Below are 14218 nucleotides of genomic sequence, written 5' to 3'. Positions count from 1 at the left end.
TGAAACGAAATTACTAATGGGGTATTGAGTACAAGATCGTGACCCTTTGCGCAAGGCAATGGGAAGATCTAAACTCGAGTTATGAGAGTCACCTGAACCAACATCCAAAGTAAGCGAAAGGGTAGATGACTGAGCTTGTGAAGATTTATCTCGACGCTGATACACCCGCAGAGGCTTAGGCTCAACCATATCACCAACAGGATGCTGAATAGAGGGGAGAGGAGTTTTCCCATGATCATTAGTGGAAAGAGGATAACAGTTATACTCCCCCTGACGCGCAAGAGGATCACAGAGGGATCTGCCTGGAGAGGAGAAAAAAGAAAGATCCTCAAAGAAGGTGACATCGGCAGAGACATATTTCTTGCGAGTCAATGGGTCAAAGCATTTATAACCTTTCTGACTCCGAGTATACCCTATAAAGACACATTTAATCGCCCTGGGACTAAGTTTATCATTACTCCCATCCAAAATTTGAACAAAGCATGTACAACCAAAAACTTTAGGTGGTAGAGGAAATGGGTTATCATGAGGATACAAAATAGTAAATGAAGATTTATAAGACAGAATACGTGAGGGTATACGATTAATAAGAAAAGTAGCAGTTAAAAGAGCATCACTCCAAAAATATTTGGGTAGATGCATACCAAGTAGAAGGGTGCGAGCAACGTCAAGAAGATGACGATTCTTTCATTCTGCAATACCATTTTGTTGAGGAGTGCGAGCACATGACGTCCTAGATAAAATACCACGTTCCTGCAAGAAGGACAGAAAGGCAGTAGACATGTATTCTCCCCCATTATCAGAATGGAGGGATTTGATGGAACAATGAAATTGAGTGCACACTTCATGATAAAACACTTTAAATGCATCAAATACTTCACTTTTAGATTTCAAAAGATAAATCCAAGTCATGCGGGAATAATCATCAATAAAGGTAACAAAATATCTAAATCCAAAAGTCGAGGTAACCGGAGCTGGTCCCCAAACATCCGAGTGAACCAGAAGAAAAGGTTGAGATTTCCTCCCAGAAGAGTTAGGAGGAAACGTAGCACGATGATGTTTAGACAATTCACAAATATCACAGCATAATGGTTTAGTGACAGGTAAGGAGGGAAATAAAAGTCTCAATCTAGCAATGGATGGGTGGCCTAAGCGGCAATGCCACCGAGTCATGGACTCTTGATCTAGAGAAAGGGTACTAGAAGCGGCAACAGGTGTATCATCGAGAAGATAAACGCCTCCTCGCTCATGCCCCCCACCAATCACTCTCTTCGTCTGTAGGTCCTGAAACAAACAATAAGAAGGAAAGAAGGTGATGAAACAATTGAGTGATTTAGTAAGAGAGCTAACAGACAATAAGTTTAATGGAAAACGAGGCACATGCAATACGGAGGACAAAGACAAGGAAGAAGAGAGAGGGATGGAACCAATCCCAGAGATGGGAGATTGGGTTCCATCTGCGACTGTGACATATTGAGTGGGAGAAGAAGAAGAAGAATAAGAAGAAAAGAATTGCAACTTACCAGTCATATGGGAGGAAGCTCCAGAGTCAATGACCCAGGAGGTAGGAGAGGATGACGCAAGAAGGGCGGTACCTGACTGGGCCGAAGCTGCGTGAGAAGGCTCAGGAATATCCCGAATGTGAAGCCGCATAAGGGCATCATATGCCGCCCGAGAAATAATAAGAGACTCCCCTAAAGTAGACTGCTGGAAGCAACAGAAGCAGCGGCATACGTAGGACGACCATGTAGCTGCCAGCAATAATCAATATTGTGATTAGTTCCACCGCAATGTGAACAAATGTGGGAACCATCACGTCCTCGTCCATGTCCACCACGACCACGAAGACTACGGCCGCCGCGACTGCGATCTAGATCGCGGCCTCTACCACGACCACCAAAACCAGAAATGCGCCCTGAGCTCAAGGATGGTACCCTAAGACCAAGGGAGTACTGATCGCCAACAAGATGTGCCGAACGCCCGGGTGGCACAAATGAATGAGAAGGAAGAGTAGAGATCATAGCACGCTGACACATGGCATAGACTGTCGTCAATGGGGGAAGAGGATCCTGCATAACAACCTGATCGCGAACGTGAAGATAATCAGAACTCAACCCAGCGAGGAACTGCATGATACGAGTATCATCCCGTTGCTTATGAGCATGTTCATGATCCTCTTTACATTTGGAAGGAAGAGGCTGATACATATCCAACTCATCCCACATACCCCGAAGCATCGAATAGTAGTCTTTTAAGGATCTGGAGTTTTGTTGAAACCGACCAATTTCTTGAATAAGCTGGAATACCCGTGAAAAATTCTGAGATTCCGAGAACATATCATGAAGCGTATCCCAAATGCCTTTAGCCGAGGATAAAAACATCACTGAGTGGCTAATCGAGGAATCCATGCTATTCAACAACCATGCAATAACTTGATAATTCTCTTTTGTCCAAGACTTGTAGGTAACATCTGTAGAGTTTGGGGAATCATCCAAAATATACGACAACTTGTTACGGGCTCCTAAAAATACTTTTACAAATTGTGCCCATTGAAGATAGTTGTCACCATTCAACTTAATGGAGGTAATTTGCAAGGGGTTAGATTCAAGAGACCCTATGCCAAGAGATGAGGGCCTTTTGTCAGCCATAATAGAGTCCAAGAGAAATAAACCTATGCCAAGAGACCCCCTATGCCAAGAAAGATTGATTCAAACAACTCTATCTCACTCAATCCTTCAACATAACAAGAGATAAACCTCAAACAAATGTCAATCATCCAAAATACCATGAAACGCAGTCAAATAGGGCCTGACCGAGTGAAAAACGGCCCAGCCGCACGCCCATTTGAGGTTAAAAACCTCTCAAACATTGATCTTAAGTAAAAAATCCACCATGGATAGCTTGGGAGGAAGATTTCGGTCCATCTTGAGCAAAGAAACCGAAGAAAAGCTTACCGATTTGAGGTAGATCGAAGAAAAACGGAATCTGGAACCGATTTTCGAATTTCTCTATTTCGCCCAAAATACCATGAAATGAGGTTCAATAAATTCTGAAAAAATCATGACAAATCTTCTAAAATCAAGATCTATCAAACCCCTAAACTTTTAGCTCAAACAGAGCCCATGCGTCCGTACAACGCTGACGTCAGCCGTACGGCTGCTGACGTCAGCAAGGTGACGTGTCGCCTCTCAACCTGTTGGATGCGGAATGCCTTGAACTTGCTTTGATACCAAGTAGAAAAAGATTTGATGAGGATAATGTGAAGAAGAGATGAGAATATTGAGAGAGAAGGAGGAGGAAAGTTTGGGAGAGATGATATGTGTTAGGCTTGCATGCCCTAACACATAATATTTTATTATGAAAAAGCATATAGTACACTGCAGGGGAATAGGGAAGTGTGCACATGCACTTACACTAAAAGGACACACTATAAATATAATACACTAGCATTCTCTATACTCTTGACTGTTGATTTGATGGTCCCTTGCCACTACAAGAAAATGCGTCTTTGTTGGCGCAATTTTTACCGGTGGCCATCTATAATTGCCAGTGATGATGAGAATCACTGGCGGCCGTCCAAAAATGCCCCTGATTTTGGTATGTGGCCGCTGGTAAATGTTAGCTATTTAAAAAAAAAAAAAAAAAGCGCAAAGGGTTTTTCATTTCCCTCTCTATTTGTTCCTCTTTCCACACTCTCCCTTCTCATCTCTCTCTCTCTCCTCATGCGCTTCTCCCATCTTGGATTTGGAACTTTCAATCTCCCATCTTACCTCCAAATCTCATTCTCTCTTTTATTTCTCTTCCTTTCTTCTCATTCTTGGGTTCTTAGATCAGATCTAGAGCTGCAAATCGAGTAGGGCCGGCAACCTGCGGACGTGGTCATCAACGGTGAGCAATCAAGGACCCTAATCAACGGCCAGTGGTTAACGGCCAAGAAAATTGATGTCCAGCATCTGATCCGAAGATCATTCCAACGGATTGAGGATCACGCTTGTAGATTGAGGCCTCCTAGCTCGTTCTCTTCGAAGCAGTCCTTTCATCGATCTCTCTCCAATAGTACTGAAGAGAATAGAAGAAATCGGACGAGGCGCTCGAAGGTATTCTCTCTCTCTATTTTCCTCTTTTGATGGCCAAAAATTTGGGCAGCAGCCATGGCAGCGGTAGCCATGTCCGCCGCTGTCCATGGCCCCCTACATGTTTGAAGAAATGCTTCAACTAATATTCTCGATTGTGTCACATACTCTTTCAGAATATGGATCAATACCATAGATCTCGAGCACATGTTGGCGTCTACCTAGATTCTAGCACGTCCCACACCTTCACATCAAGAGCCTTCATTGAATCACAACCCTTTTAGAGTTAGGTGGCCTAAAATAAGCAGGCAAAATGGACACATACATCATCACGAGTCCCATAGAGCACTGCCCATTTTTTCTCATACATGGGTGAGCGACATGAGCAGGGGACGACACCAACATTTTGGGGTCGATGACCTCTAATGGGATGCCTCACCTAATGAATGGCGTAAATCTCTCTCACATGTGTGCCACAAATTATCCATTCTCATGAATCCCTTACAATTTTTAATTTTTAAATTTTTAAATTTTTTTTTAAAATTCTCAAATCTTGTAATAAGATGACATATGCTACGTCCTGTGGTCAGGAGGTTTGCTAATTTCACACACACATAGTGGTCCCATCCTCTCTGAAGTTCCATCTACCACCGAAGAAGAAAAAGAAGGTATTTTTACTTTTTCTTTTTCAATTGTTGCTCATATGCTCCTTCCACAACTTTTTTATCTACAAAACATTCACCTCATGTACAAAATCACCATTTTTGTATACACTCACTGATTTGTTAAGTGCCCCCATCTGTTTTGCTTTTAGTCATATAATAAAACTAATAGAAATAGTTTTGATGGGTGTATTTTTATAGGTAGTGGCAATGGTCATGATACTTTTTTAGATTGATTTGAACTGTTCATATTCTTACTACTACTATATACACCTATGTTACTTTCTTGTGCTCATGCATCATTGATCATCTAACCTTTGAATTTTAAATTGAATATGACTCGTTAAAAATTTTACTTTTCAATATCTCATTTTTCTCTTCATTCACAATCATCCAAAGCAAATTTTCTTTAAATGGCCCTTGTAGCAGAACTTCAGAACTTGATCAGTTCATATCATCATCTAAGATGCAATCTAGAGGTGGAACACCCTTATATGGTACATGTGGTAGGGGTCCACTGTACCCTATCAAAATCCTCATCGTGGTAACAAGTCGGATGATATTTCATTTTTTATTATGGTTGATGAATCCAGATCCTTTGCTTATCACATGCAAGCATTTCCTGTATTCCTGCATTGTGATTGGTCCAGATCATCCCTGACATTGTCAGCACTGCTGCATTAAATGCAGTCTGCTATGACGTGACCCAATTACATTGCAACAAACAGAAAACTATTATTTGTGGCAAGCAACGAATCTGGACTGAACGGTTAGAAATACTTAAATGGCAGATTCCAAACCAATGGTGGAAGAAAAAGGGTTCATGGCCTACATTTTGGAGAAGAGAGGAAATTTAGGCTTGGTTTGTCTAACAAATTTTTTTTGATGGGTCCAAATAGATGGACAGTCTCAAGTGTGTTCATTTAATAGAATTGGATTTGATGAAGCCGGGGAAATACCAAGTTTGGGGTGTTCTCTTTAAGTCCATTTGATTCACATCATAATACAATGTGGATGGTGTTGGCTCGGTGTGTCTATTTTATAATGATTACAGTTGTGCTGAAAATGGTTATTTGGTGTTTGGTACAATAGTTATAAATTGGTGTTTGTTTCACTTTGAGTTTAATCCAACTGCTTTCTTTATGAAGGACTAGAGATACAAGAGATTTCATCTACATAGCTCCAGCAAAGGCAATTTATATCATCTAGAGGCAACCCATCATCCAACAATGTATACAGTTCATCATGTGGTTTCTTGCTTTTATCTTGCTATCTCCATCAATAAATTTGTGAACTCTTGTTCTTCCTGCCAGATGGGCAAAAGACTTGAAACTTTCTTTCTATGATATGCATATTTGTGGCCAATTGACCTTTGTAATTAATGTTTTCTGATATGTGGGAACAGACATACTCCCTTGTCATCTATTCAAGGTTTCACTATAAGATACATTTCATTGATAATGTTTGTAGATTTATATAGTATTTTTTGAAGATTTAAATTGAATATTGAGAATATCTTTGAGTGCATAATCAAAAGTATTGAAACTCATGATAGTGGTGAATACAGGAAATTCAAAACCTTTCTTGAAGCACATGGCAATACTCACCGTTTCTCTGTCCTCATACTCATGAGCAAATGGTCTTGTTGATTCTCTATGGTGGCAAATGCCCCCATCCCACCTCAGCTGTTATTGTTAGTAAGGCGTTCTTGATGATCAGGGTTACAAGAAAATGCGCTATTCCAGGCGCCTATTTTTACCGGCTAATAGGGACATGAAATGGGTACAAATCATGAGATTTCAAATATCAAAATAGCAAGAATGGAGTAATTACTCAATCTGGACTGTAGGCGTGAATTATCCATCCAAACAGCACATGAATCAGTCAAGTAATATTTGTGTTCTGAATTGGTCGATCTTTCCTTTCTGCAGTCTGTTTTTCTATTCTTTATCAATAATTTTCAACCAGATACTTGGACAGCTTTAAAGAGAACACAGACAGCAAGACCTGCTTGCACTGGTTGTGTGAAGTTAACTTGTTCATGTTGATGTGCCTGCATATTAGGCATCATGTGCTGTTGGAGTATCAAATAACTTCCTTGTGCGCTGTTTGGTATGATTTGCTTCACCAGCATTTGTAATTGGTGTTGTGATGTGTATGGTGTGTGAATAAAATGCACGTGTCTGATTTTTGTTTTTGGATATCTATAGGCCCAGAAGAATGTCAGCTGAAATTGGGTTGGTCGACGAGGCACAAGATATGTGTCGGGATAGCTTGAGGTTTGGCATATCTCCATGAAGAATCAAGATTGAAAATTGTTCACAGAGACATCAAAGAAAAAATGTAGAAATATGTAAGGAAAAAATGTCTTGATGGATATATGTTTTATCTATTTGCTTTGGTTTTGAATAGAAATATGTTGTTGATAAAAAGAACACAAGCAATCAGTCACTGAGTGCTTCATCCATGGCCCTAAAAACCACAGCCAAAGATTTCATGTAGCTGTAGATATAACCCAGTACATGAGTTTAAACGGCAATAAAGAATCATGCACCAGTTGTAAATTCAGAGTACCACTATAAGAATTATAGATTTGCTTTTCAACATTAAATAGCATCCAAAATTTCTGTTCTTGCTGCAGCAGACTGGATAAATTATATGAATGCAATCCCCATCAAAATCTGCACCCAGGGGAGCGCAAATAAGAGGGTTGATAAAATATATGAATGCAATCCCCATATGATGGACGGTCCACATCAAAGGTGGGGCCTGCACAATGAATGACCCACATCAAAGGTTGGGCCCAAATATTGGATGGTGGATGTGAGGGGGAACAGATTTAAGAGATAATTGCTTATGATGTTGGAAACCAAACATGCTTTTTTACCTTTTGGTTGATAAATATGGTTACCAAACATACTTATCAGCTGAATAAATAGAAACCAAGATAAGCTATTTGTGGCATACGTGGCCTATCCAAAGTAACATACGGTCCAAACGCCCCTAAGTGATTTATTTCAAGTGCATGAATTTTACATTAGCCAACTTTGAATGATTGTTTCAAAGGCATTGTTGTTTTTTATAAATATTGCAGGTATGCGGTTTCTGTTGTTTTATAACAAATTCAGTTGCTTGTTACATCAAAATTCCACTAATGGGTATTTTGCAGATTTTAAATTTGTGATTGAGGTAAATTGAATTGGGTTTCTTTAGAGATACACATGTAGAACAGGTATTCTATCATAGACATTGTATGCTGTATACATCCATGTGCTCCATGTGCTCCCTTTTCATTCAGAATTAAATTCTTTTTTTCTACCTTTATCTTCTTTGATTAGATTCGAAGTTATGTTAATTATAGTGGAATTGTATTTTTTTTGTAAATCTGGTTGACCCCTCTATCCTAAATTGAAGGAAGTCATGTCTACTTCTTTCAACTCACCTCCTTGTTATTCTCTCCCAAATCCACAATCAAATCCAAAATGCTTGTGAGTGGCTCAAATTTTCTCAAGTGGATATTGAATCCTAGCTTGGGATACCAATCGACATGTCTTGTGAAATAGGCTAAATTTACACTTTAGACTGATCTTTAGCACCTTCAGCAGTAGTGGGATCCCATACTCTTAAAGCTGCCCAACTAGAGTAATAGTTATATTTACTTGGAGCCTGACATGAATCTGGAGCAGAAGAAGTACAAATTAAGCTATTTCCGGACTTTCAAGCACTACTAATTGTGAGATTCCAAAGCATGACAGGCATTCTAACTATATGTTTTCTGTGACTAACAGTCACAACCACTCACCATTTAAAAATCAACACGTACTTGTTGGAAGCAACAAAATTGAGTTTAGTCTCTCTATCAGGCGGGGAACTAAAATAGCTCTTAGTCCTTCGAGGGTCAGGTTGCTACTATATATTGTGGCAACTAAATTTTCTTCAATTCATGACAAACAAGGTCAAAAACTCATCCAGATAAAGTCTACTTGTCCGGGGCATTTCTTTGAAACATATATAGGCTCCTAGTGAGTCACTGTGAAACTCATTGGTTTTGGCCAAATCACGATGACTTATGATGGTTTTCCATGAGTTGAACTCTAAAATTGAGTTTTAAAACCTTGTTCACAAGGTACTACTATTATTTCTTCTGTGAGGCGAACATCATCTGAATTCAGCTCTATTTGAAGGAAAGAGGAAGAGTAACTTCTATTAGGAAAAAGGAGAGACTAATAACTTAGAAAATTTCATAGACCTTCATCTAATATAATGGTGGATGAGAATGTTGTTGATCTGATTCATATCTCAACCATTCCTAAATAGAAATTTTGGTGTAGTGGGGGTTAACCTGTTGGAAGGGCTGAATTTTACACATACTTAATACTTTGTAAGCTATTATATGGGTGGAAGAATCATTGTTGACCCAACCTGGTGAAAGAATCATTGTCGTGTCTCTCGACATGCTGGAGTATTTCGTGGAGTACTTTGTATACTTTGTTTTTCTATTTCTTGACTTTGTAAGCTAATTGCATGATTTAACTCCGTATTTATAGATACAAAACAGGCTTCAATAAATAGTCGCGGAAATCATCCGTGAAGACATGATTCAGGCAATGGATCAACTCGATCATGAGAATGGGGTGAGATCAAATCCCAGATTGCTGCTCGGCTAGGATGGATCTCCTCCAAACCATTTCAAAATGGAAAACCAGGTTTGTAGGCAATGAGGATTATCTAATGTGATTTTCTCTAATAAAGATAAAGGCTTTTATTGTCACATTTTCCAACACCTGGCTGGACGTGTTGATTTTTTTTTCCTTTTATTATAACGGTTTTGTTTTGATGGTGGTATATGAAGGACAAAGAGTGCATGAGTGGTGTAAAAATAGGCAGTGGCTTAGATGAGTTGATTTATCAAGGCAGCAATGGTAAGAGACATCATTATTATAATTTCTTATTTTGATAGGTTGCAGCTTTTTTTTTTTTTTTTCTATTTTTTTTTTTTTCCATTTATTTGTTTGTTTTAGGCTGTTGCAGCTTCATCTTCCCATGAATAATCCCTACCATAGATCGGATTGACCATTGAAAGTCACCGGATATGCCTCATGTAAGTTTTGGATTGGAATTTGACCGTGTTGCTTATAGTGAATGGGCCCCTCCTTTCATTGACTTTTATGGGCAGGAATGCGATCTTATTGGGGTGTTGATTGTCATAGGATATGCTATCTAAATCAAATGAAATGGTTGAAATGTAATTAATTTATTTTTATTATTTTGTCTTCCAGGTTGCCGGCCTAGACAGATGATATATGGCTAGATGGAGGGATTTCTTTTATATGTATTCAGAACATTTTCAATACATTATTGTAAATATTATATGTTTTTCATTGTAAAGTAATACAATTATTTAGTATTCATTTTTAATTGTGTTGTGCAACATTTTTTAGGTTCTAAATATTTAGAAATAATATAGGTTTCAATTAAATATAAACAATCAAATGGATTAAGAAAAAAATAACTCGCGGTTAGCACTTTTACAAGTAGTCAGTAGTTTTTACTTGTGCATATTTAAAGGTTTTCCATGGCATATGTCGGCGTTTCATGACATTTGAATTATGCTTGGCTTGTCGGGAGCCTTTTACTGATGGCTTCGTAGATTTGCACCGATGTATGCCGGTGCTTTGATATGTCTAAATAACACTTCGGCATGCCTTTTCCGGCATTTGTGCATATCTTTCCCGGTGTTTTGACAACCTTATTGCGGCGGTCAAAAATGCTTTTACCGATGCGTTGATAAGTCTAAACGACTTTTCGATAGGCCTTTATCGGCGTTTCTACATATCTTTTCTCGGTGTCGTGGCAACCTATTGCTGCGTTTTTTCCATCTTTTATTGGCGCTTTTTCTATCTTTTATTGGCGCTTTTTTCATCTTTTACCGGTGCTTTTTCCATCTTTTACCAGCACTTGTTACAGCTTTTATTGCCGTTTGTTACAGATTTTACCGACGTTTGTGACAGATTTTACCAGCGTTTCTTATAGCTTTTACCGGTGTTTTTTACAGCTTTTATTGGCGCTTCGTACAGTTTTTACCGGTGCTTTTACAGTTTTAACCAGTGCTTTTACCGTTTTTACTGGCAGGCACCAGAAGCGCTGGTAAATGATAATAAGCATCCGATAAAAGTCTCTATTTTAGTGGCGGTCATAAAAAACGCTGGTAAAGATGTGCGACCGGCGGTCAAATATACAATGACACCCCCCTTTAGCGGCTCGAATATGAATGCCGGTAATTCCTTTACCAGCTGTTTTTTGGACTTTTAGGAGCGTTTTTGGCTGCAGGTAAAGCCCAATTTTCTTGTAGTGTATTTAGATGGGCAAGGCCTGAATGCCTCCCATTTTAGAAGATTCTAATAATCTATTACCAGCTCTGATTATTATGGGCAGTGCATCCAGAGCTCATGATATGGAAAAATAGATGGACGGTGTGAATAAAGTGCATGCATCATGGTCAGCCCCTTAGAGTACTAGCCTGTGCCGTGCTTGTGTGGATTGAGTACTAGGGCTATCAACCGACCTGGCTTGGGGTTGGCCTTGGCCTAGATTTTGAACTGTTTGAAGTCGGCCCTATTCAAAATTCTTATTTTGCAGGCCCGAGCTTGGCCCATTGACACTCCTAGGTATTGTTAAAAATTGGTGACTTTAATCTATGCTGAAACAGAATCTTTGATTGAATTGGACCTGTCTCGATCCTATCGAGAAAAATTTCGAAATCCTAATTTACTTGTTAGACAGTTTTTTGGCGTTCTTCGATCCTATTGAGGGTAGCTTTGATTTTATCGACAGGCCGTCGATGGCTGTCAATCTTATCAAGTCCTATCGTCATACCGCATAAGTTTTCAATTTTGCACGACTTGTTTCCTAATTCATGTGTAACACTATATAAGGGCTTGTTAATGTGTGATTAGGGTAATTCTAACAAAGAAAAATGTTTCTAAGGTTTAGAGGAAGGGAACTAGGGTTTTCTACTCTAGAGTTTGAAGGAAGGGGAGGTTGGGTTTTCTACTCTAGGGTTTGAATTTGTAAATTATTTTCATCTCTTGTAACTTCGTTTTCATAGTGGATTATGTTGCTTTGTACCGTTGTTTTTTCCTGCAAGGGTTTTTTCACGTAAATCGTTGTGTTCTCTTTGATTTTTTTTTTTCATGCGTGCAACAAATGATATTAGAGGGTAGGCTATTACGTTGAGATTTTTAGATTGAATCTGAGACATGGCTTTTAAAGAATCAAATGTTAAATACGAGACAAAAATTTAAAGAAAATAATAACTTTGAATTATAGAGGTTGAATATGAAAGCCTTTTGGATTCAATGAGGGCTACGATAGGCACTCGTTGGCAAAGAATGTCCTGAAACTATAAAGGAAGAGGATTGAAAAGACTTAGATCAAAAGGCTATGAGCACAATTCAATTGTGCTTAACCAATAATGTCCTATACACTGTGATCAATGAGATGTCTGCCTCGAGCTTATAGGCGAATTTAGAGAGTATATATATGACGAGATCGCTCTCCAATCACCTATATTTTAAGAAACTTCTGTATACTCTAAAGATGACAGAAGGGTCGGATCTCAATGAAGACATTAATGCATTTAACTAATTAATTTGCAAACTGATGAACGTGGAGATGAAGATCAATGAAGAAGATCAAGCCATGATCTTGCTGACCTCCCTTCCGGATTCATATGAGAATATCTAGTGGATACTTTGTGCCATGGTAGATATACCTTAGACCTATACATTGTTATCTCATCGCTTCAGTTGAAGTAATTGAGAAAGAAAAATGGTGGAGAAGGTGCATCTGCGGGCGCACTAGTTATTAGCGGAAGAGTGTTTGAGCGAGAGAAGGGCAAATCGCAATTGAGGTCCAACTCAAAGGGCAAAGGGTACTTGAAGTGCTGGAATTGTGGAAGAATGAGTTATATAAAGAAGGATTGCACAAACTCTAAAACTTGGAAAGATAGTTCTCATAAAGAAGCTAATTCAGCGGAATCTAGTGAGGAGGTCAGTGACTACGATATATTGTCTGTTTTCAAGGTCGGGCACTTGCATAACAAGTGAATCTTGGATTCTAGGGCATTGTATCACATGTGTCCTCACTAGGGTTGGTTCACCATATACAACAAGTATAATGGTGGCGTGGTACTTATGGGCAATGATCATGCTTATAAGATGATCAAGACTAGTTCGATTCGCATACGAATGTTCAACGAGATGGAACATACATTGACAGATATGAGGCACGTTTCTAAATTGAAGAGTAATCTAATATCTTTGGGAGCACTTGATGCTCTTGGATGCAAGTTCTATGCCCATGATGGTGTCTTGAAGGTTTCTAAAGGGGTACTCACTATAATAAAAGTATATAGAAGCGAAAATCTTTACAGGTTGATCGGTAGCACTATATCAGGTGGAGTTGCAGTGACAATAACAGACTCCATGTTAGCACGTCTGTGGTATACATGCTTGAGCCACATGAATTAACGTGGTACGAGGGTACTACTTGATCGTGGTTTAAATCTTGCTTTTAAGAATTTAGATATGAATTCAAGTGAGCACTGCATATACGGTAAACATTCATAATCGTCTTTTAAAACCGGATAACATAATAATAAAAGATTGCTTCACTATGTGCATTTTGATCTGTGGGGGTAATCACCTGTTGTTTCTAAAGGGGGTCATTATTTTTTATCACTTTCAAGCAGTGGACAGAAATTGTTGAAAAACAATCAAGGCAAAAATTGAAAATACTCAGGACTAACAAAATTAGAATTTCCTTAGGTAGCCACCGACCTACGATTATCCTTAAACTTTCATGCTTGGTGGAGAAGAAGCTAGTAAAGGTACGCTCGCTTGTTGTCTTGTTCTCTGCCATGGACTAGGATCGCTTGCTAGCTAGGTTAAATTGAAACAACTAGTCATAAGTCAAACTAATGGAAATTGGTAAACAAGAGAGGAGAAATTGATTCCATATAAAGAAATGCTCAACTCGAGGTTTTGATTTCTTAATTTGATGAGAGATCGTTCTCATAGGAGACAATAACCCATTATGGGAGGCAAGCTATTGACTCCATTCATGATAACTCCCGACTTCACTCTCAGAGCAACCAACCCCTACATATATATATATATATATATATATATATATATATATATATATATATATATATATATATATATATATATATATAAATCTTTTATATAATTTATGTAATATATGATCATACTATTCTTCCTACATTGATAATTTCGGGCCCACCCCCATAATCACACAGGAGGGTAACGAGATTTAACTGGACGGTCATGCTTCTTCGATAATGGTTTTTTGGAAAGTTCACTTCTACAAAATATAATCAATTTTGTAAATATGAAGGGATCATATGGCATAACACGGTTACACATACACTTGAAAAGAATGGTGTGACAGAGCATATGA

At 38.6% G+C, this 14218-nt stretch overlaps 1 long non-coding RNA gene across 1 annotated transcript; it reads left to right on the top strand.

Moving 5' to 3' along the window:
• The first annotated feature begins 3466 nt into the window (after nt 1–3466).
• LOC131255475 (uncharacterized) lies at nt 3467–10167 on the top strand. Its single transcript, XR_009176071.1, has 5 exons — nt 3467–4097; nt 4664–4741; nt 5884–5966; nt 6303–6847; nt 6946–10167. It is a non-coding gene; the product is annotated as an uncharacterized LOC131255475 (long non-coding RNA).
• The last annotated feature ends 4051 nt before the right edge of the window (nt 10168–14218 follow it).

The sequence above is a fragment of the Magnolia sinica genome, chromosome 9 (genome assembly GCF_029962835.1).
Source record: "Magnolia sinica isolate HGM2019 chromosome 9, MsV1, whole genome shotgun sequence".
Classification (NCBI taxonomy): Eukaryota; Viridiplantae; Streptophyta; class Magnoliopsida; order Magnoliales; family Magnoliaceae; genus Magnolia; species Magnolia sinica.
This window is presented reverse-complemented; position numbering and strand designations above follow the sequence as displayed.